This window comes from Bombina bombina, chromosome 3 (assembly GCF_027579735.1).
Source record: "Bombina bombina isolate aBomBom1 chromosome 3, aBomBom1.pri, whole genome shotgun sequence".
Lineage (NCBI taxonomy): Eukaryota > Metazoa > Chordata > Amphibia > Anura > Bombinatoridae > Bombina > Bombina bombina.
In genome coordinates this window covers 725,873,747-725,895,585 of record NC_069501.1, presented here as the reverse complement: position 1 = coordinate 725,895,585, position 21,839 = coordinate 725,873,747, and positions in this window count along the sequence as shown.

Sequence of the window (21,839 nt, the reverse complement as noted above, 5' to 3'; positions counted from 1 at the left end):
CCACCACTCGATTAATTTTTTTTTAACCCCTAATCTGCCGACCGCCACCTACGTTATACTTATGTACCCCTAATCTGCTGCCCCTAACACCGCCGACCCCTATATTATATTTATTAACCCCTAACCTGCCCCCAACAACGTCGCCGCCAGCTACCTACAATAATTAACCCCTAATCTGCCGACCGCCACCTACGTTATACTTATGTACCCCTAATCTGCTGCCCCTATCACCGCCGACCCCTATATTATATTTATTAACCCCTAATCTGCCCCCCTCAACGTCGCCTCCACCTGCCTACACTTATTAACCCCTAATCTGCCGAGCGGACCGCACCGCTACTATAATAAAGTTATTAACCCCTAATCCGCCTCACTCCCGCCTCAATAACCCTATAATAAATAGTATTAACCCCTAATCTGCCCTCCCTAACATCGCCGACACCTAACTTCAATTATTAACCCCTAATCTGCCGACTGGAGCTCACCGCTATTCTAATAAATGTATTAACCCCTAAAGCTAAGTCTAACCCTAACACTAACACCCCCCTAAATTAAATATAATTTAAATCTAACAAAATTAATTAACTCTTATTAAATAAATTATTTCTATTTAAAGCTAAATACTTACCTGTAAAATAAATCCTAATATAGCTACAATATAAATTATAATTATATTATAGCTATTTTAGGATTAATATTTATTTTACAGGCAACTTTGTAATTATTTTAACCAGGTACAATAGCTATTAAATAGTTAAGAACTATTTAATAGCTAAAATAGTAAAATAATTACAAATTTACCTGTAAAATAAATCCTAACCTAAGTTACTATTAAACCTAACACTACACTATCAATAAATTAATTAAATAAAATACCTACAATTACCTACAATTAAACCTAACACTACACTATCAATACATTAATTAAATAAAATACCTACAATTACCTACAATTAAACCTAACACTACACTATCAATAAATGAATTAAATACAATATCTACAAATAAATACAATTAAATAAACTAACTAAAGTACAAAAAATAAAAAAGAACTAAGTTACAAAAAATAAAAAAATATTTACAAACATTAGAAAAATATTACAACAATTTTAAACTAATTACACCTACTCTAAGCCCCCTAATAAAATAACAAAGCCCCCCAAAATAAAAAAATGCCTTACCCTATTCTAAATTACAAAAGTTCAAAGCTCTTTTACCTTACCAGCCCTGAACAGGGCCCTTTGCGGGGCATGCCCCAAGAAATTCAGCTCTTTTGCCTGTAAAAAAACACATACAATACCCCCCCCAACATTACAACCCACCACCCACATACCCCTAATCTAACCCAAACCCCCCTTAAATAAACCTAACACTAAGCCCCTGAAGATCTTCCTACCTTGTCTTCACCTCGCCGGGTATCACACCGATCGGTCCTGGCTCCAAAATCTTCATCCAGCCCAAGCGGGGGCTAGACATCCATCATCCGACGGCTGAAGAAGTCCAGAAGAGGGTCCAAAGTCTTCATCCTATCCGGGAAGAAGAGTAGATCCGGACCGGCAACCATCTTCATCCAAGCGGCATCTTCTATCTTCATCTGATGAGGACCGGCTCCATCGTGAAGACCTCCAGCGCGGACCCATCTTCTTCCGACGACGTCCAACTGAAGAATGACGGTTCCTTTAAGGGACGTCATCCAAGATGGCGTCCCTCGAATTCCGATTGGCTGATAGGATTCTATCAGCCAATCGGAATTAAGGTAGGAATATTCTGATTGGCTGATGGAATCAGACAATCAGAATCAAGTTCAATCCGATTGGCTGATCTGATCAGCCAATCAGATTGAGCTTGCATTCTATTGGCTGTTCCGATCAGCCAATAGAATGCGAGCTCAATCTGATTGGCTGAAATTACCCACTGAACTAAGCAGCTTAGGCAGAGAACATGCTTAAAAGAAAAAGTGACAAATCTCTATTGTAAATAACTACACAAGACACACATCACACACTGATCATTCATCCTCTGCCAAAATCTCAAACACAGAGGGGTTTGTTTATTATTAATTACACTGTATTGTAACAATAACTAATTAATACAATTAATACTGAAGCACTGCATGGTTATTTAAATTGTCTGTTTTGTCTAAAAGAACATAGCTCAAAAACTGTTTTATGAAAAAATTACTTTCCTGAGCTGAATAAATCAACTTTTTTTGTGTGGTGGCTCTTCCTATCAGTCAGTAACCATTAGCTATATGGGTATCAGTTGTAGAACAAACATTACCTTGCTTGCAGTTTGTAAAAATGTAGCTTTTATAACTAATTTCCATGCAAATACTAATTATAAATATTATAAACATGTCTAAAGGGAAATTAAAGTACAAAAAAAAATGCTCTAATGTATTAGAGCATTTAATTATCGTGCTATTGGGTGCAGGTATAACATTATTTTCAGCTTAAGAACAGCAATAAACTGCTGATTATTGTTTCGTTACCCACAAAAATCATATATTGTTTTCTCACAGTCTCCAACATTTGAAAAACTTTTGAGGAACACTTTACAGTAGCACAATAAAATAGCAGGTTATAGAAGTGTTGTCCAATCTGTTCCTCTCGGTCTAAACTACACGCAAACATAAAATATAATGTCTATAATATATTAAATATTGTGTTATTCAGTTTAATTTGAAAACTGCTTAAGACTTTGATGTCAAAATATTCAACTATAAACTGATGGTATAAAATGAGTCATGTCTGATTCCTACAGTGAGATTTATGTCAAGTCCACATCTTCGGAAATTTTTTAATAATGTGGGACAGGCTCCCAGGGCAATTATAACATGGGTCCGGAGGACAAAACTGGGAGACTCCTGTTAAAATCAGGACATCTTTTAGTTAGAATCAGCACTCGTGTTATTTTAGGAGTGCTAAGCAGCTAACCCCTGTACCAAAGGGTCAGGTGTATCAAAAGTTCAAAAGATTAGCAGCCCAACCTTTCTTGCAATTCACAAATTTATTGAAGGTAAAACATCCAGTATTTTGAACTACATGTCCTTAATCATGCTTAGTAATTAGTAATCAGGTAAGTTGTCAATTCAAAATAAATATATTTTCTGAAATAACCAATAGTCATATAGACATTGTTCAAAATGCAAACAAGAGTTGTGTTTTTCTATCACATTTTAAATAATGAACTTCATAAATTATTGTTTTCACTTCCTAACCAAATACTTTATGATTTTGCTTTTTGCGTCAGTTCACTTACCAATAACACCAACATTTAGGATTACATGCTTTTTTTTATTATTATTTTCTTTCAGCAAAAAACAGCTATTGAAAATTGGAAGATACAGTTTTGCCTCATATTGCAATTCTGCAGAAAATTAGTAAAAAATTATAACAGTAAAATATTAAACATATTTAAAAACTACACATCATTTTTATTTCAGCATTTGTATTCATGACCTTGCAAGATCCCCAAAATAGAACCAATAGACATAGGACAACTAATTAAAAAAGGAGTTTACCTCCCTCTATGATTGGTGGAGACTTAAAGTGCCTACCTCACACCTCATGTTTTTCTTCCCTACAAATATGGCTCTATCCACTGTTGCTTATATTGGGTGCTAGATAAACCTGTATAGCTAAGAACACCATAAAAGTTAGACAGTAGACAAATTACTGCAATACAAAAACAAGTAACTGCTACCTAGAGGGGCATGATGCTTGTGACTTGTGTATATGGTGTATGTTTTTGTGTATATATTGTGTAGGTCCTTTTTTTTTTAGAAACAGCTTTATTATGCAAAAATCCAAATACATTGTACATTTTAGTATTGGTGCATTTTGTTTCATATTATGTTTAAGGTACATTTTCACTGTTTTGCTATCAATTTTCATATACATAATAACAAAAAAAAAACACAACTAGAAAAATAACTTTGTCAGAATTCTTTTTAACATCTATTTATATATTTCCATCTTCTCTGTATTGTATTAAGTACATAATGTCCATAAATTTAGAATTTCCTATTTTGTGTCTATTTTTTATTTAATTTCAACCCGTGTTTATATATGTTTCCATGTTGTTTTCATTTGTGTGTATATATTACCCCTTTTATTTTTGATATATGCATATTCCTCTAGTTCTAGGAGATGATGGAATTTGCTCTGCCACTGTGTCAGGTGGGGCTCTCCTTGATCTTCCAATGTTTTGCTATGATGACTTTTAAGTTGTTACTAACTATGAATAAAAGGATTTTTTTATAAGACAATATTTTGGTAGAGATATTGTTCAACAGCCATATGCATGGATCTAATAGTAACACTACTTCTAGCATTTTTGAAGTTTATTTGGCTATTGCTTCCCATATTGACTTAATGTTGGAGCAATTCCACCATATGTGAGCCAATAGTGTGTAGGTCTTTAAGGGGATGGGGCCTTTCGTTACATTGCCCCATCCAGTAAAAATATTAAGGGTACACTATAGGATTTCTTCGCTCAAGTGCTAACTGTGCTTAAAGTAATCTTTTAACACTGGTGGGTTAGCACTCATATTACAAGTTGAAAGCATATATAGAATAGACTCACTTTTTTGCCAAGCATAAAAAAGAAAATAATACAAGGAAATGTTCATGGAGCAAGCAAAAAGATGACAATGAACAAACAAATACAATCAGCAGTGTAAAAATGTAACCATATTCACAAAGAGTGAATAAAGTATAATTTATCACTCCAAAAGTGAAATAGCATAATGTATGTAACAACTTACCTGATAAATTCATTTCTTTCATATTGGCAAGAGTCCATGAGCTAGTGACGTATGGTATATACAATCCTACCAGGAGGGGCAAAGTTTCCCAAATCTCAAAATGCCTATAAATACACCCCTCACCACACCCACAATTCAGTTTAACGAATAGTCAAGTAGTGGGGTGATAAAGAAAGGAGTAAAAAGCATCAACAAAGGAATTTGGAAATAATTGTGCTTTATACCATAAAAAGGGTGGGCCTCATGGACTCTTGTCAATATGAAAGAAATGAATTTATCAGGTAAGTTCTTACATAAATTATGTTTTCTTTCATGTAAGAGCCCATGAGTTAGTGATGTATGGGATAGCAATACCCAAGATTTGGAACTCCACGCAAGAGTCACTAGAGAGGGAGGGATAAAATAAAAACAGCCATTTTTCGCTGAAAAAAATAAATCCACAACCCAAAATATAAGTTTATTCTCATAAATAAAAAGAAAAACTTAAAACATAGGCAGAAGAATCAAACTGAAACAGCTGCCTGAAGAACTTTTCTACCAAAAACTGCTTCCGAAGAAGCAAATACATCAAAACGGTAGAATTTAGTAAATGTATGCAAAGAAGACCAAGTTGCTACTTTGCAAATCTGATCAACTGAAGCTTCATTCTTTAAAGCCCACGAAGTGGAGACTGATCTAGTAGAATGAGCTGTAATTCTCTGAGGCAGGGCTTGACCCAACTCCAAATAAGCTTGATGAATCAAAAGCTTTAACCACGAAGCCAAGGAAACAGCAGAAGCCTCCTGACCTTTCCTAGAACCAGAAAAGATAACAAATAGACTAGAAGTCTTCCTGAAATCTTTAGTAGCTTCAACATATTATTTCAAAGCTCTTACCACATCCAAAGAATGTAAGGATCTCTCCAAAGAATTCTTAGGATTAGGACACAAGGAAGGTACAACAATTTCTCTATTAATGTTGTTAGAATTCACAACCTTAGGTAAGAATTTAAATGAAGTCTGCAAAACCGCCTTATCCTGATGGAAAACCAGAAAAAGAGATTCACAAGAAAGAGCAGATATTGATATGATGATTTTGGAGATCACTCTTGGAAGAAGAACTAGAGGCGGGAAAATATAAGCAGGTTGATAACACTACGGTAGTGTCAACACATACACTGCTTCCGCCTGAGGATCCCTGGACAGGTACCTGGGAAGTTTCTTGTTTAGATGAGAAGCCATCAGATCTATTTCTGGAACACCCCACATCTCAACAACCTGAGAAAACACATCTGGATGGAGGGACCACTCCCCAGGATGTAAAGTCTGACAGCTAAAATAATCCGCCTCCCAATTGTCTATACCTGGGATATGAACCGCAGAAATTAGACAGGAGCTGGATTCCGCCCAAGCAAGTATCCGAGATACTTCATTCATAGCTTGGGGACTGTGAGGCCCACCCTGATGATTGGCATATGCAATGAAAATTGCACAGAGTTCCAAAATATTGATTGGTTGAGATTTCCAAACCCCTTGTGCTGTCAGAGATCCCCAAACAGTTACCCAACCTGAAAGAGATAGTCGAACATTGGGATTTAAGGATATTAATTGTGATATCCTTGTATAATCCCTGCACCATTGGTTCAGCATACAAAGCTGAAGAGGTCTCATGTGAAAACGAACAAAGGGGATCGTGTCCGATGCTGCAGTCATGAGACCTAAAACGTCCATGCACATAGCTACTGAAGGGAATGACTGAGACTGAAGTTTCCGACAGGCTGCAACCAATTTTAAACATCTCTTGTCTGTTAGAGTAAGAGACATGGACCCTGAATCTATCTGGAAACCTAAAAAGGTGACCCATGTCTGAGGAATCAAGTAATTTTTTGGTAAATTGATTCTCCAACCATGTTTTTTGAAGAAACAACACTAGTTGATTCATGTGAGATTCTGCAGAACGTAAAGACTGAGCTAGTACCAAGATATCGTCCAAATAAGGAAACACCGCAATACCCCGCTCTCTGATTAAAGAGAGTAGGGCACCTAGAACCTTTGAAAAGATTATTTGGAGCTGTCGCTAGGCCAGAAGGAAGAGTGACAAATTGGTAATGCTTGTCTAGAAAAGAGAATCTCAGAAACTGATAATGATCTGGATGAATCGGAATATGAAGATATGCATCCTGTAAGTCTATTGTGGACATATAATGTCCTTGCTGAACAAAAGGCAGAATAGTCCTTATAGTCACCATTTTGAAAGTTGGTACTCTTACATAACAATTCAAAATTTTCAAATCCAGAACTGGCCTGAATGAATTTTCTTTCTTTGGGACAATGAATATATTTTAATAAAACCCCAGACCCTGTTCCTGAAATGGAACTGGCATTATTACCCCTGAATCCAGGTCTGAAACACACTTCAGGAAAGCCTGAGCCTTTACTGGATTTGCTGGGATGCGTGAGAGAAAATATCTTTTCACAGGAGGTCTTACTCTGAATCCTATTCGATACCCCTGAGAGACAATACTCAGAATCCAGCTCTATAATAGGGAAACTTCCCTAATCAAACCAGTTGCTGATTAGGTTTACATGGTCTGAGTAAGGCATTATGTATTCTACCTAGATACATCAGTATTAAGAGGTCTGTTTTTTACAATTAAATATCAATTCCAGACCATATCCAGCAGTCCACCATACACTGGATGACAATTCAGCAGTGGTTCATCAATTCCATGATTTAACTTAAAGTAACCCAACGGTGGCCACAATACCATTTGATAACTGAACTTATCATCGAGAAAAAACACTAAATTACGTTCCTTCTCACATGAACATGCTGTGACCTAGCAGACGTTTTAGGCAATTCCCCCCCCCCTCCCTTCCCCCTTCTCTCCTGCATGTGTGACATAATATTATTTAGGGTCATATACATGGGGGTTCTCCCAATACCAGATAGTTGATGATAACCTACTAGTCTGCTCATATACATTTAGGACATATATTCACTATGACCTGAGATGATAGAGTCAATATGATCAGACAGTAAAACCCAAATAACTTGATAAATCACACATGCACCGACTTTAAACCTATACATAGGCATAACACACACTGAATTATAGAAGAAGTGGAGACATTAACTGAGGAAGGCCACTATAATTTAACCAACTCCCTCTTCTTGAATCACAATACAGTGAACAACAAAGTTCAATATTTTAAATGTATGAATGTTTTGTTGTAGTTTATATTGTTTTAAACGAATAATTAAAAGTTATATTTTAAACCACCGGAATACCGTTTCATTTCCAAGTCTGGGCATTAGAGTGCTGAATGCATACTTTTCTGTGGATTCCCTTTATCCACATTTTCTAGTCTCATATTAACCTATGCAGAGCACCAACCCACATAGTATGAAATGGTATACCTAAGCACAATCATACAATAACAAAAGATAATATAGTGCCACCATATAACCTAGATACAAGTGGGGATTTTCAATTTTAGTGCCATTGTTGTCTTTCTATCTTAATACTCAGAATCCATTGATTTTGGACAGAATTTGTCCAAACATCCTTGAAAAATCTTAATCTGACCCCTACCAGCTGAGCTGGAATGAGGGCCGCACCTTCTTGCGGACTTAGGGGCTTGCTTTGGTTTCTTAAATGATTTGGATTTATTCCAGTTTGAAGAAGGTTTCCAATTAGAAACAGATTCTTTGGGGGAAGGATTAGGTTTCTGTTCCTTATTTTGTCGAATGGAACGAAAACGGTTAAAAGCTTTAGATTTACCCTTAGGTCTTTTATCCTGAGGCAAAAAAACTCCCTTCCCTCCAGTGACAGTTGAAATAATCGAATCAAACTGAGAACCAAATAACTTATTACCTTGGAAAGAAAGAGTTAGCAATCTGGACTTATAAGTCATGTCAGCATTCCAAGATTTAAGTCACAAAACTCTTCTAGCTAAAATAGCTAAAGACATAGATTTAACATAAATTTTGATGATATCAAAAATGGCATCACAAATAAAATTATTAGCATGTTGAAGCAAGCGAACAATGCTAGACAAATCAGAATCCAATTCTTGTTGCTCTAAATTTTCCAACCAAAAAGTTGATGCTGCAGCAACATCAGTCAAAGAAATTGCAAGCCTGAGAAGATGACCCGAATACAAATAGGCTTACCTTAGATAAGATTCAAGTTTCGTATCTAAAGGATCTTTAAAAGAAGTACTATCTTCCATAGGAATAGTAGTATGTTTAGCAAGAGTAGAGATAGCCCCATCAACTTTGGGGATTTTTTCCCAAATCTCCAATGTAACTGCTGGTAAAGGATACAATTGTTTAAACCTTGAAGAAGGAATAAAAGAAGTACCAGACCTATTCCATTCCTTAGAAATAATATTAGAAATAGCATCAGGAACTGGAAAAACCTCTGGAGTAACCACAGGAGGTTTATAAACAGAATTTAAATGTTTACTAGTTTTAATATCAAGAGGACTAGTTTCCTCAATATCCAATGTAATCAACACTTCTTTTAACAAGGAACAAATATACTCCATATTAAATAAATAAGTAGATCTGTCAGTGCCAATATCTGAGGAAGGATCTTCTGAATCAGATAGATCCTCATCAGAGGATGATAATTCAGTATGTTGTCGGTCATTTGAAATGTCATCAACTTTATGAGAAGTTTTAAAAGATCTTTTACGTTTATTAGAAGGCGGGATGGCAGACAAAGCCTTCTGAATAAAATCAGCAATAAATTAATTTAAATTCACACATTAGATGTTGAAGGAACAGCAGCAGGCAATGTACTATTACTGATGGACACATTATCTGCATGTAAAAGTTTATCATGACAACTATTACAAACCACAGCTGGAGATATAATCTCCACAAGTTTACAACAAATGCACTTAGCTTTGGTAGAACTGTTATCAGGCAGCAGGGTTCCAACAGTGATTTCTGAGACAGGATCAGATTGAGACATCTTGCAAATGTAAGAAAAAAAACCAACATATAAAGCAAAATTATCAATTTCCTTATATGGCAGTTTCAGGAATGGGGAAAAAAATACAAACAGCATAGCGCTCTGATAGAGGAAAAAGGCAAGAGGCATATATGAATGGGGTTTTAAATAATGAAAATATTTGGCGCCAAGTATGACGCACAACACAAACAGAATTTTTTTTTTGCCGCTAACAACATCCGGAAATAAAACATTGAAGACGCAACCTTGTGAAAGGACTCAGCGTCAACTAAGACATCGGAAGTGACGAATTTGCGTCATCAAATGTAACTTTGCATAAAAAAATCTTGCGCCAAAAATGACGCAATATACTTTAGCATTTTGCGCCCTCGCGAGCCTAATTCTGCCCGCGAATTTGAAAATGACAGTCAATTGAAAAAAAGACTATACCCCAGGTAAGAAATACATTTTCCTGAAAAATGCATTTCCCATATATGAAACTGACAGTCTGCAAAAGAAAATATACTGAAAACCTGAATTATGGCAAATATAAGTACAATACATATATTTAGAACTTTATATAAATACATAAAGTGCCAAACCATAGCTGAGAGTGTCTTAAGTAATGAAAACATACTTACACACAGACACCCATCCACATATAGCAGATAGCCAAACCAGTACTGAAACGGTTATCAGTAGAGGTAATGGAATATGAGAGTATATTGTCGATCTGAAAAGGGAGGTAGGAGATTAATCTCTACGACCGATAACAGAGAACCTATGAAATAGATCTCCCATGAGGAAAGCCATTCCATTCAATAGGTGATACTCCCTTCACATCCCTCTGACATTCACTGTACTCTTAGAGGAATCGGGCTTCAAAATGCTGAGAAGCGCATATCAACGTAGAAATCTTAGCACAAACTTACTTCACCACCTCCATAGGAGGCAAAGTTTGTAAAATTGAATTGTGGGTGTGGTGAGGGGTGTATTTATAGGCATTTTAAGGTTTGGGAAACTTTGCCCCTCCTGGTAGGATTGTATATCCAATACGTCACTAGCTCATGGACTCTTGCCAATTACATGAAAGAAAAGAGAAGTATTCCTGTTTGCTATTTTTTAGAAAAAAGTTTGTCCAAGTTCGTAAAACTCTCAACCTTGGCCTACGATAAAAAGACAGACGATTAAACAAACAATAGCCGGGGTGACATTAATCAGATAAAAAAAATTCTGACTCTCTTAGTCATCCTTCAAATGTAAATGTCCTTAAGAGAAAAAAAGTTTAAATAAGTGTGTGTATATACTGTATGTATGTGTATATATATATATATATATATATATATATATATATATATATATATATATATATATACTGTGTATGTGTGTGTATGTATGTATGTGTATATATATGTATGTATATATATATATATATATGTATATATACATTTTTGTGTGTGTGTGTATGTATGTATGTATGTATGTATATATATGTGTATATATATATATATATATATATATATATTCAATCAAGGACTGCACTCACTGGATTTAGGCAAAATATTAGTTATTTATTATGTGGTGACATTTCGGGGATCGCAGACCCCTTCCTCAGACCAAATACAGTGCAAGTGAAAATGGTGACTTTTAAAGATAATAAGCCCCTCCCATCAGACAGTGCAAGAAATTGTGCCAAAAACAGTTGTCAAGGCAACCACAAGGTTGCCTGGATCCCAGTATGTAACCACAATATATATAAAAAAATAAGTAATAAAAAATAAGTGTATAAATAAGATGTATCCCCATCACAAAATATATTAACTAATCAAATGCAATGTAAAGTGAATAAAGTGCAAATATCATTCATTGGTAATATATATAATTCTATTTTCTAAGTCATATTACTATGTCAGGATCTGTAACAATCTAAATATCAGCAAGATCATAACCCTAATCACTAATAACATCTACCAAAAGCGTAAGGAAAGTGTGTGTATACTGTTAACCCATGTCACAAACTATATCCTAACATAACTCATTTACTAGATAGAGTACAACCTAATGTGAATGCATATATATTGAAAATCATGTAGCCAGATACTTTAATGTCAAACCTAATATACATCATATCAAGGGTTGAAAGAAATGAATGAAAAAAAGATGCGGTACGCAACTATGCATATAATGTGTATAATAGATTAATAAAGTCACCAAATCTTATGTGGGTACCTATTGCGGGCATAGAAGTCTTCTTTGGCCGTATGATCGCTGAAAAGCTGCCTATGCAGAGTAGCAATTGGGCGCAATACTTTACCAAGCCAGTGTGTGTGTAGCTCTTACAGATTCAGAGCCGCATGACTAATTATCATAATAACGTGATGTGTGTAGCGTGGGATTTTTAGAATGTAAACGCTAAATGCACAATGTCACTACTGAAAGGCAGATAATATTTATGTATAGTAGAGCTAAGTGTTAATTAATAAATAGCGTTACTGGTAACACTTAAGGCAGTATGTATGTGGATACCCTATGTCAGAAGTACACAGGTCAGCATTGTGGTGTCGTGGTACCAAAATTATAAAAAAAAAAAATTGAGGCTGCAATAGACCCCAGATAAGGCGCCATATAAGCCATAGTATGACACGGAGTGTTATTATAGATAAATGTGTGTGAGAAACAATCAATAAGTTGTCCAATTAGATAAATATTGCTGATAGGTTCCGTAAAAATAATAGGATCTGTAGCTGGGAAACACACTATATATCCAGACCGCTGTAAACAATCACTGTGTAGTGTGTCAGGTCGTACTTAGTTTGAGGCAAAATCAATCCCCTAGATTACGAGTTTTGTCGGTAAGGCCGTGCGGTGCTAACGCTCAGTTTCAGCTCACCGCTCACCTACAAACAACGCTGGTATTACAGGTTTTTTCAACCCGGCGTTAGCCTCTAAAAAGTGAGCGAAGAGCAAAATTTAGCTCCACATCTCACCTCAATAGCAGCACTGCTTACGGTAGCAGTGAGCTGACTAAACGTGCTTGTGCACGATTTCCCCATAGGAAACAATGGGGCAGAATTGGCTGAAAAAAAAAACTAACACCTGCAAAAAAGCAGCGTTCAGCTCCTAACGCAGCCCCATTGATTCCTATGGGGAAAGAAAATGTATGTCTACACCTAACACCCTAACATGAACCCCGAGTCTAAACAACCCTAATCTTACACTTATTAACCCCTAATCTGCCAACCCCAACATCACCGACACCTGCATTATATTATTAACCCCTAATCTGCCGCTCCAGACACCGCCGCCACCTACATTATACTTATGAACCCCTAATCTGCTGCCCCCAACATCGCCAACACCTACATTATAGTTATTAACCCCTAATCTGCCCCCCACAACGTCGCTGCAACTATATTAAATGTATTAACCCCTAATCTGCTGCTGCCTACGTCGCCGCCACTATAATAAAGTTATTAACCCCTAAACCTAAGTCTTACCCTAACCCTAACCCCCCCTAACTTAAATATAATTTAAATAAATCTAAATAAAATAACTACAATTAAATAAATTATTCCTATTTAAAACTAAATACTTACCTATAAAATAAACCCTAAGATAGCTACAATATAACTAATAGTTACATTGTAACTAGCTTAGGGTTTATTTTTATTTTACAGGCAACTTTGTATTTATTTTAACTAGGTAGAATAGTTATTAAATAGTTATTAACTATTTAATAACTTCCTAGTTAAAATAAAAACAAATATACCTGTAAAATAAATCCTAACCTAAATTACACTTACACCTAACACTACACTATAATTAAAATAATTACCTAAACTAAATACAATTAACTACAATTAAATTAAGTAAACTAAAGTACGAAAAAACCCCACTAAATTACAGAAAATAATAAAATAATTACAAGAATTTAAAACTAATTACACCTAATCTAATCCCCCTAATAAAATAAAAAAGCCCCCCAAAATAATAAAAATCCCTACCCTATACTAAATTACAAATAGTCCTTAAAAGGGCCTTTTTGCCCCAAAGTAATCAGCTCTTTTACCTGTACAATGCCCCCCCCCAACATTAAAACCCACCAGAGGTCCTCCAGAGGGGGCAAAAGTCTTCATCCGATCCGGACAGAAGAGGACCTCCAGACGGGCAGAAGTCTTCATCTAGGCTGCATCTTCTATCTTCATCCATCCAGAGCGGAGCGGGTCCATCTTCAAGCCAGCCGACACGGAGCATCCTCTTCTTCCGACGACTCCCGACGAATGTTGGTTCTTTTAAATGATGTCATCCAAGATGGCATCCCTTGAATTTCCGATTGGCTGATTGGATTCTATCAGCCAATCGGAATTAAGATAGGAAAAATCCTATTGGCTGATCCAATCAGCCAATAGAATTGAAGTTCAATCCTATTTGCTGTTCCAATCAGCCAATAGAATGCAAGCTCAATTCTATTGGCTGATTGGATCAGTCAATAGGATTTTTCCTACCTTAATTCCGATTGGCTGATAGAATCCTATCAGCCAATCGAAATTCAAGGGACGCCATCTTGGATGATGTCATTTAAAGGAACCTTCATTCGTCGGGAGTTATCGGAAGAAGAGGATGCTCTGCTTCAGCTGGCTTGAAGATGGACCCGCTCCGCTTCGGATTGATGAAGATAGAAGATGCCGTCTGGATGAAGACTTCTGCCCGTCTGGAGGTCCTCTTCTGCCCGGATCAGATGAAGACTTCTGCACCTCTGGAGGACTACTTGTGCCCGGCTGGGTGAAGACGTCTCAAGGTAGGGTGATCTTCAAGGTGTTAGTGTTAGGTTTTATTAAGGGGGGATTGGGTGGGTTTTAGAGTAGGGTTGGGTGTGTGGGTGGTGGGTTTTAATGTTGGGGGGGTATTGTCTTTTTTTTTTACAGGTAATAGAGCTGATTACTTTGGGGCAATGCCCCACAAAAGGCCCCTTTAAGGGCAATTTGTAATTTAGTATAGGGTAGGGATTTTTATTATTTTGGGGGGCATGGCTGTGTAGGGGCAACAATACGCCCCATTAAAGATAGAATTAGTGCACTTAAGTCCTCCATTAGATGTGGGGATAAACTCTTCAAGTATCGGCCCATTCCATTGAAGATGGGCACTCAGTGAGTCAACTTAGGTTTCAGATTATAGACCATATACCAAAACCAAGAAGGGGAGGGGACTGGGAATTGCTATTGAAAAGGAGAGAGGTCTGGATAAAAAAACTAAAGACACTACATCCTATAGGATTAAATAGAGATTATGATCTACATTTGTTTTTATAAGGATATATTTCTTGATTAATAAGTGGGTGCTGACGTCCTCTTTTTGCCCTATATATATATATATATATATATATATATATATATATATATATATATCTTACCACACATTGTAGTCAAATACCTTGTTATATACCATATACCTTTTAACTTTTATGTAAAAAATTACTAATATTTATATTAAATATTGTTATCAGAAAGGTTATATATGAGTGTAATACTTATTTTAATGTTTTTATGTTGTGCTTTGTGCAACTATATTTTTATCCTTACGCGTTATGCTAGGTCTTCAGGCACGGTCAACTTGTAATATGCGCATACATTAGTGCGGTCGTGTGATATTGCTTATCATGACCTACGTCAACTTTAGTGTGCCACTTATAAATTAGTGGCACACTAAGTAGGTGTTTGATTTTTTTTAGTTATCACCGACTAATTTCAAGAGCATGAAACCTCTCATTGTACAGAATGAGAAATACAAAATGTTCCCTTATGATGCAGGTGACTACCTGCATGTTAGAGAGTTATGTAACTTCTCATGTAAAAGAGGTTAATAGGGTCTCTATAATGCCCATCTGCACTCTAACAATATGCTCCAGTATCCAGTTGGGCAACTGATTGCACTTTTCCTTTTTCAAATGTGGGATTACGTATCTACTTGTTTTCCATAAGGGGGCTGATAGATATAATTGATAAATCTGAAAAAATAAAAAATAAATCTTTTGGACAAAACCTGTGCACATGTCTACTCTCTAGAATACCAATACTGATAACATTTTGCTCAAAGCACCTTTATATAATATTTTTGTAAAATTATATTTTGACAGCTGGCTGTGGTTTCTGAAGGAACTACTGCACAGAAAGCATTTTATTTTAGGGTAGTTCAGTATTCCTTTCTGTGACAGTTTGTAAAAACAAAAAGAAGATGATGAACTGTAAACGCTTAGGCTAAAAAAACAGTTATCAAAAGTAATTGTAACACTGATATATGAATAACCTTGAAATATTTGCTAGAATACTAATACACACAACAGATAAATATTCTGACCAACATTATTTTTAATTTAAAGGGACAGTATACACCAATTTTCATATAACTGCGTGTAATAGACACTACTATAAAGAATAATATGCACAGATACTGATCTAATAATCCAGTATAAAACCTTTTAATAACTTACTTAGAAGCTCCCAGTTTAGCATTGTTGATGAGGTTAGGCTGGGACACATAGTGAAAAGGGCTGGGAAAGCAGGAAGAGCAAACACCCCCTTCCCTGCATATAACAAGACAGATTACACAAACAGGAGAAGCAGGAATCTATAGACTTCAGTCTGAATTGGATACTTTGGGGCTTGGTTAGGAGTCTGAAAATCAGCACATTAAAAAGTAAGCAAAACTATACAGTACATTGTTACAAAAACACTCCCAGATGGGCTATATAAATGGATCATCTACAAAACATTTATGCAAAGAAAAATCTAGTGTACAATATCCCTTTAAGTAGAATCTCCACCAAAGGCAGCATATTTTACACATAGAAATCAATTTCTGAAGGGAAAATTAGGATATTGATACAAAGTGCTCTTTCATGCTACCTTTCTATGTGGCAGCTGTTTGATTCAGTTGGGAGATATAATTTAGTGAAACAGGAAACTGCATAGAATTCAAAATTAGACATATTATTTGATATATGTGCTTACATGATTAAGAGTTACTAAGTCAGCTTAGTTGGACAATCATGACCTGAAAGAAATAATATTTTGACCCACTGGAGCAGGGATTTCAAACATGTAATATGCTTGTCCGAGGTGGGGGGACTTCTTTTTTTGCCATACTGCCAGTGGCTTGCAGCCTTGTCTAATTCAGCTAAGGTAGTTGTCCTTATCACTCCTAGGCTGTGGAATGGACATTATACCCCATAGGAGCCATCACCAAGTCAAAGAACAGCTACTTTCTAAAACATTTGGCGTGGGAAGAAGACAGAAGTCGAGATACAAATGGAGATAAAGAGCCATGACATAGTTCAAATATATAGATATTTGCACACAGCAATAAAAAAATAGCATGCAGCCTTTTAGTTTTTAAAGAGACTCATTGACACCAAAGGGGCAAGGGTTATACTTAAAGAAATAACTATTAATACCAAGAAAACGAGGGAACTGTTTATGTTTAAAGCTATACCTACTGACACCAATAAAGAAAGAAGTGCTAATTTGTAGTGCGGGCACTTAAAGGGACACTAAACCCAATTTTTTTCTTTCGTGATTCAGATAGAGCATGCCATTTTAAGCAACTTTCTAATTTACTCCTATTATCAATTTGTCTTCGTTCTCTTGCTATCTTTATTTTAAAAGCAGGAATATAAATCTTAGCAGCCAACCCATTTTAGGTTCAGCACCATGGATAGCTCTTGCATATTGGAGGCTTACATTTACCCACCAATAAGCAAGCATAACTCAGGTTCTCAACCAAAAATGGACAGGCTCCTATGCATCACATTCCTGCTTTTTTTAAAAAAGATAGAAAGAGAACGAAGAAAAATTGATAATAGGAAAGTTGCTTAAAATTGCATGCTCTACCTGAATCATGAAATAAAAAATTTGGGTTTAGTGTCTTTTTAAAGATGCCCAAGTTTATTTAGAAGCATTTATGTTATATGGATGGTACTATGGCCCTGCATCTCATTGTCAAACTGTATGCCTGATATTGTAAAAGGGCAAGCATTGACGCTAGAAGCCTTCTCTAGCCATTGGGGGGTAGTTATCTGCCTTCGCCGGCCCAATACGCCCGCCTAAGCTCACATACCTTCGCCGCCGAGGACCTTGAATACGTTCGCCTAAGTTATCAAATAAAGCTGTCAAAAAGCCGCGGGGCGATGAGCAGCGGACAGTGAGAGTTATCACTCATCCGATCTCGCTGCTCTTCGGCTTTTTCCCAGCTTTATTGCTAGCCTGTCACTAAGCACCCACACTAAACTACACTGTTCTATCCCTATACCGGCGCCCCCAGAGCCTCCCGCAACTCAATAAAGTTACTAACCCCTAAACCGCCGCTCCTAGACCCTGCCACAACTCTTATAAATGTATTAACCCCTAAACCGCCGCTCCTAGACCCTGCCGCAACTCTTATAAATGTATTAACCCCTAAACCGCCGCTCCTAGACCCTGCCGCAACTCTTATAAATGTATTAACCCCTAAACCGCCGCTCCCGGACACCGCTGCCACCTACATTATACCTAGTAACCCCTATCCTGCCCCCCCTATACCGTCGCCGTCTATAATAAAATTATTAACCCCTATCCTGCTGATCCCCCACCTCGCCGCAACTAAATAAATAGTTTAACCCCTAAACCGCCGCTCCCTGAACCCGCCGCAACCTATATTACATTTATTAACCCCTAATCTGCCCCCCCTACACCGTCGTCACCTATAATAAATTAATTAACCCCTATCCTGCCCCCCACTACACCGCCGCCACTGTAATAAAATTATTAACCCCTAAACCTAAGTCTAACACTAACCCTAACGCCCCCCTAACTTAAATATTAATTTAATAAATCTAAATAATATTACTCTTATTAACTAAATTAATCCTATTTTAAACTAAATACTTACCTTTAAAATAAACCCTAATATAGCTACAATATAAATAATAATTATATTGTAGCTATCTTAGGATTTATTTTTATTTTACAGGCAACTTTCAATTTATTTTAACTAGGTGCAATAGCTATTAAATAGTTATTAACTATTTAATAGCTTACCTAGCTAAAATAAAGAGAAATGTACCTATAAAATAAAAACTAACCTAAGTTACAATTACACCTAACACTACACTATACTTAAATAAATTATTCCTATTTAAAACTAAATACTTACCTGTAAAATAAACCCTAAGATATCTACAATATAATTAATAATTACATTGCAGCTATCTTAGGATTTATATTTATTTTACAGGTAACTTTGTATTTATTTTAGCTAGTTAGAATAGTTATTAAATAGTTATTAACTATTTAATAACTACCTAGCTAAAAGAAATACAAAATTACCTGTAAAATAAATCCTAACCTAAGTTACAATTAAACCTAATACTACACTATCATTACATTAATTAAATAAACTACCTACAAATAACTACAATTAAATACAATTACATAAACTAACTAAAGTACAAAAAATAAAAAAAGCTAAGTTACAAAAAATAAAAAAATAAGTTACAAACATTTTAAAAATATTACAACAATTTTAAGCTACTTACACCTAATCTAAGCCCCTAATAAAATAACAACCCCCCCAAAATAAAAAAATGCCCTACCCTATTCTAAATTAAATAAAGTTCAAAGCTCTTTTACCTTACCAGCCCTTAAAAGGGCCATTTGTGGGGCTTGCCCCAAAGAAAACTGCTCTTTTGCCTGTAAAAGAAAAATACAACCCCCCCCAACATTAAAACCCACCACCCACATACCCCTAATCTAACCCAAACCCCCCTTACAAAAACCTAACACTGATCCCCTGAAGATCATCCTACCTTGAGTCGTCTTCACTCAGCCGAGCAGCGATGGAACCGAAGTGGACATCCGGAGCGGAAGAAGTTAATCCTCCAAGCGGCGCTGAAGAAATCTTCCATCCGATGAAGTCATCATCCAGGCGGCGCTGAAGAAGTCTTCGATCCGGGCGATGTCATCTTCCAAGAGGCGCTGAAGAGGTCTTCTATCCGGGCAATGTCATCTTCCAAGCCGGGTCTTGAATCTTCCTTCCGCCGACGCGGAACATCCTTCTACACCGACGGACTACCGACGAATGAAGGCTCCTTTAAGGGACGTCATCCAAGATGGCGTCCCCTCAATTCCGATTGGCTGATAGGATTCTATCAGCCAATCGGAATTAAGGTAGGAAAAATCTGATTGGCTGATGGAATCAGCCAATCAGATTCAAGTTCAATCCGATTGGCTGATCCAATCAGCCAATCAGATTGAGCTCGCATTCTATTGGCTGATCGGAACTGCCTGGATGATGACTTCATCGGATGGAAGATTTCTTCAGCGTCGCTTGGAGGAATAACTTCTTCCGCTCCGGATGTCCACTTCAGTTCCATCGCTGCTCGGCTGAGTGAAGACGACTCAAGGTAGGATGATCTTCAGGGGATTAGTGTTAGGTTTTTTTAAGGGGGGTTTGGGTTAGATTAGGGGTATGTGGGTGGTGGGTTTTAATGTTGGGGGGGGGGTTGTATTTTTCTTTTACAGGCAAAAAAGCAGTTTTCTTTGGGGCAAGCCCCACAAATGGCCCTTTTAAGGGCTGGTAAGGTAAAAGAGCTTTGAACTTTATTTAATTTAGAATAGGGTATGGCGTTTTTTTATTTTGGGGGCATTTGTTATTTTATTAGGGGGCTTAGATTAGGTGTAAGTAGCTTAAAATTGTTTTAATATTTTTAAAATGTTTGCAACTTATTTTTTTATTTTTTGTAACTTAGCTTTTTTTATTTTTTGTACTTTAGTTAGTTTATGTAATTGTATTTAATTGTAGTTATTTGTAGGTAGTTTATTTAATTAATGTAATGATAGTGTAGTATTAGGTTTAATTGTAACTTAGGTTAGGATTTATTTTACAGGTAATTTTGTATTTCTTTTAGCTAGGTAGTTATTAAATAGTTAATAACTATTTAATAACTATTCTAACTAGCTAAAATAAATACAAAGTTACTTGTAAAATAAATATAAATCCTAAGATAGCTACAATGTAATTATTAATTATATTGTAGCTATCTTAGGGTTTATTTTACAGGTAAGTATTTAGTTTTAAATAGGAATAATTTATTTAAGTATAGTGTAGTGTTAGGTGTAATTGTAACTTAGGTTAGTTTTTATTTTACAGGTTAATTTCTCTTTATTTTAGCTAGGTAGCTATCAAATAGTTAATAACTATTTAATAGCTATTGTACCTAGTTAAAATAAATTGAAAGTTGCCTGTAAAATAAAAATAAATCCTAAGATAGCTACAATATAATTATTATTTATATTGTAGCTATATTAGGGTTTATTTTAAAGGTAAGTATTTAGTTTAAAATAGGATTAATTTAATTAATAAGAGTAATATTATTTAGATTTATTTAATTAATATTTAAGTTAGGGGGGTGTTAGGGTTAGTGTTAGACTTAGGTTTAGGGGTTAATAATTTTATTACAGTGGCGGCGGTGTAGTGGGGGGCAGGATAGGGGTTAATAAATGTAATATAGGTGGCGAAGGTGTAGGGGGGGCAGGATAGGGGTTAATATATTTAATATAGGTGGCGACGGTGTAGGGGGGGCAGGATAGGGATTAATACATTTAATATAGGTGGCAACGGTGTAGTGGGGGCAGGATAGGGGTTAATAAATTTAATATAGGTGGCGACGGTGTAGGGGGGGCAGGATAGGGTTTAATAAATTTAATATAGGTGGTGACGGTGTGGGGGGGCAGGATAGGGGTTAATAAATTTAATATAGGTGGCGACGGTGTAGGGGGGGCAGGATAGGGGTTAATAAATTTATTATAGTTGCGGTGGGCTCCGGGAGCGGTGGTTTAGGGGTTAATACATTTATTATAGTTGCGGTGGGCTCCGGGAGTGGCGGTTTAGGGGTTAATATGTATAGAGTAGCTTGCGGTGGGCTCCGGAAGCGGCGGTTTAGGGGGTAATAACTTTATTTAGTTGCGGCGGTGTAGGGGGGACAGATTAGGGGTGTTTAGACTCGGGGTACATGTTAGGGTGTTAGGTGTAGACAGCTCCCATAGGAATCAATGGGATGTCTGGCAGCAGCGAACTTGTACTTTCGCTATGGTCAGA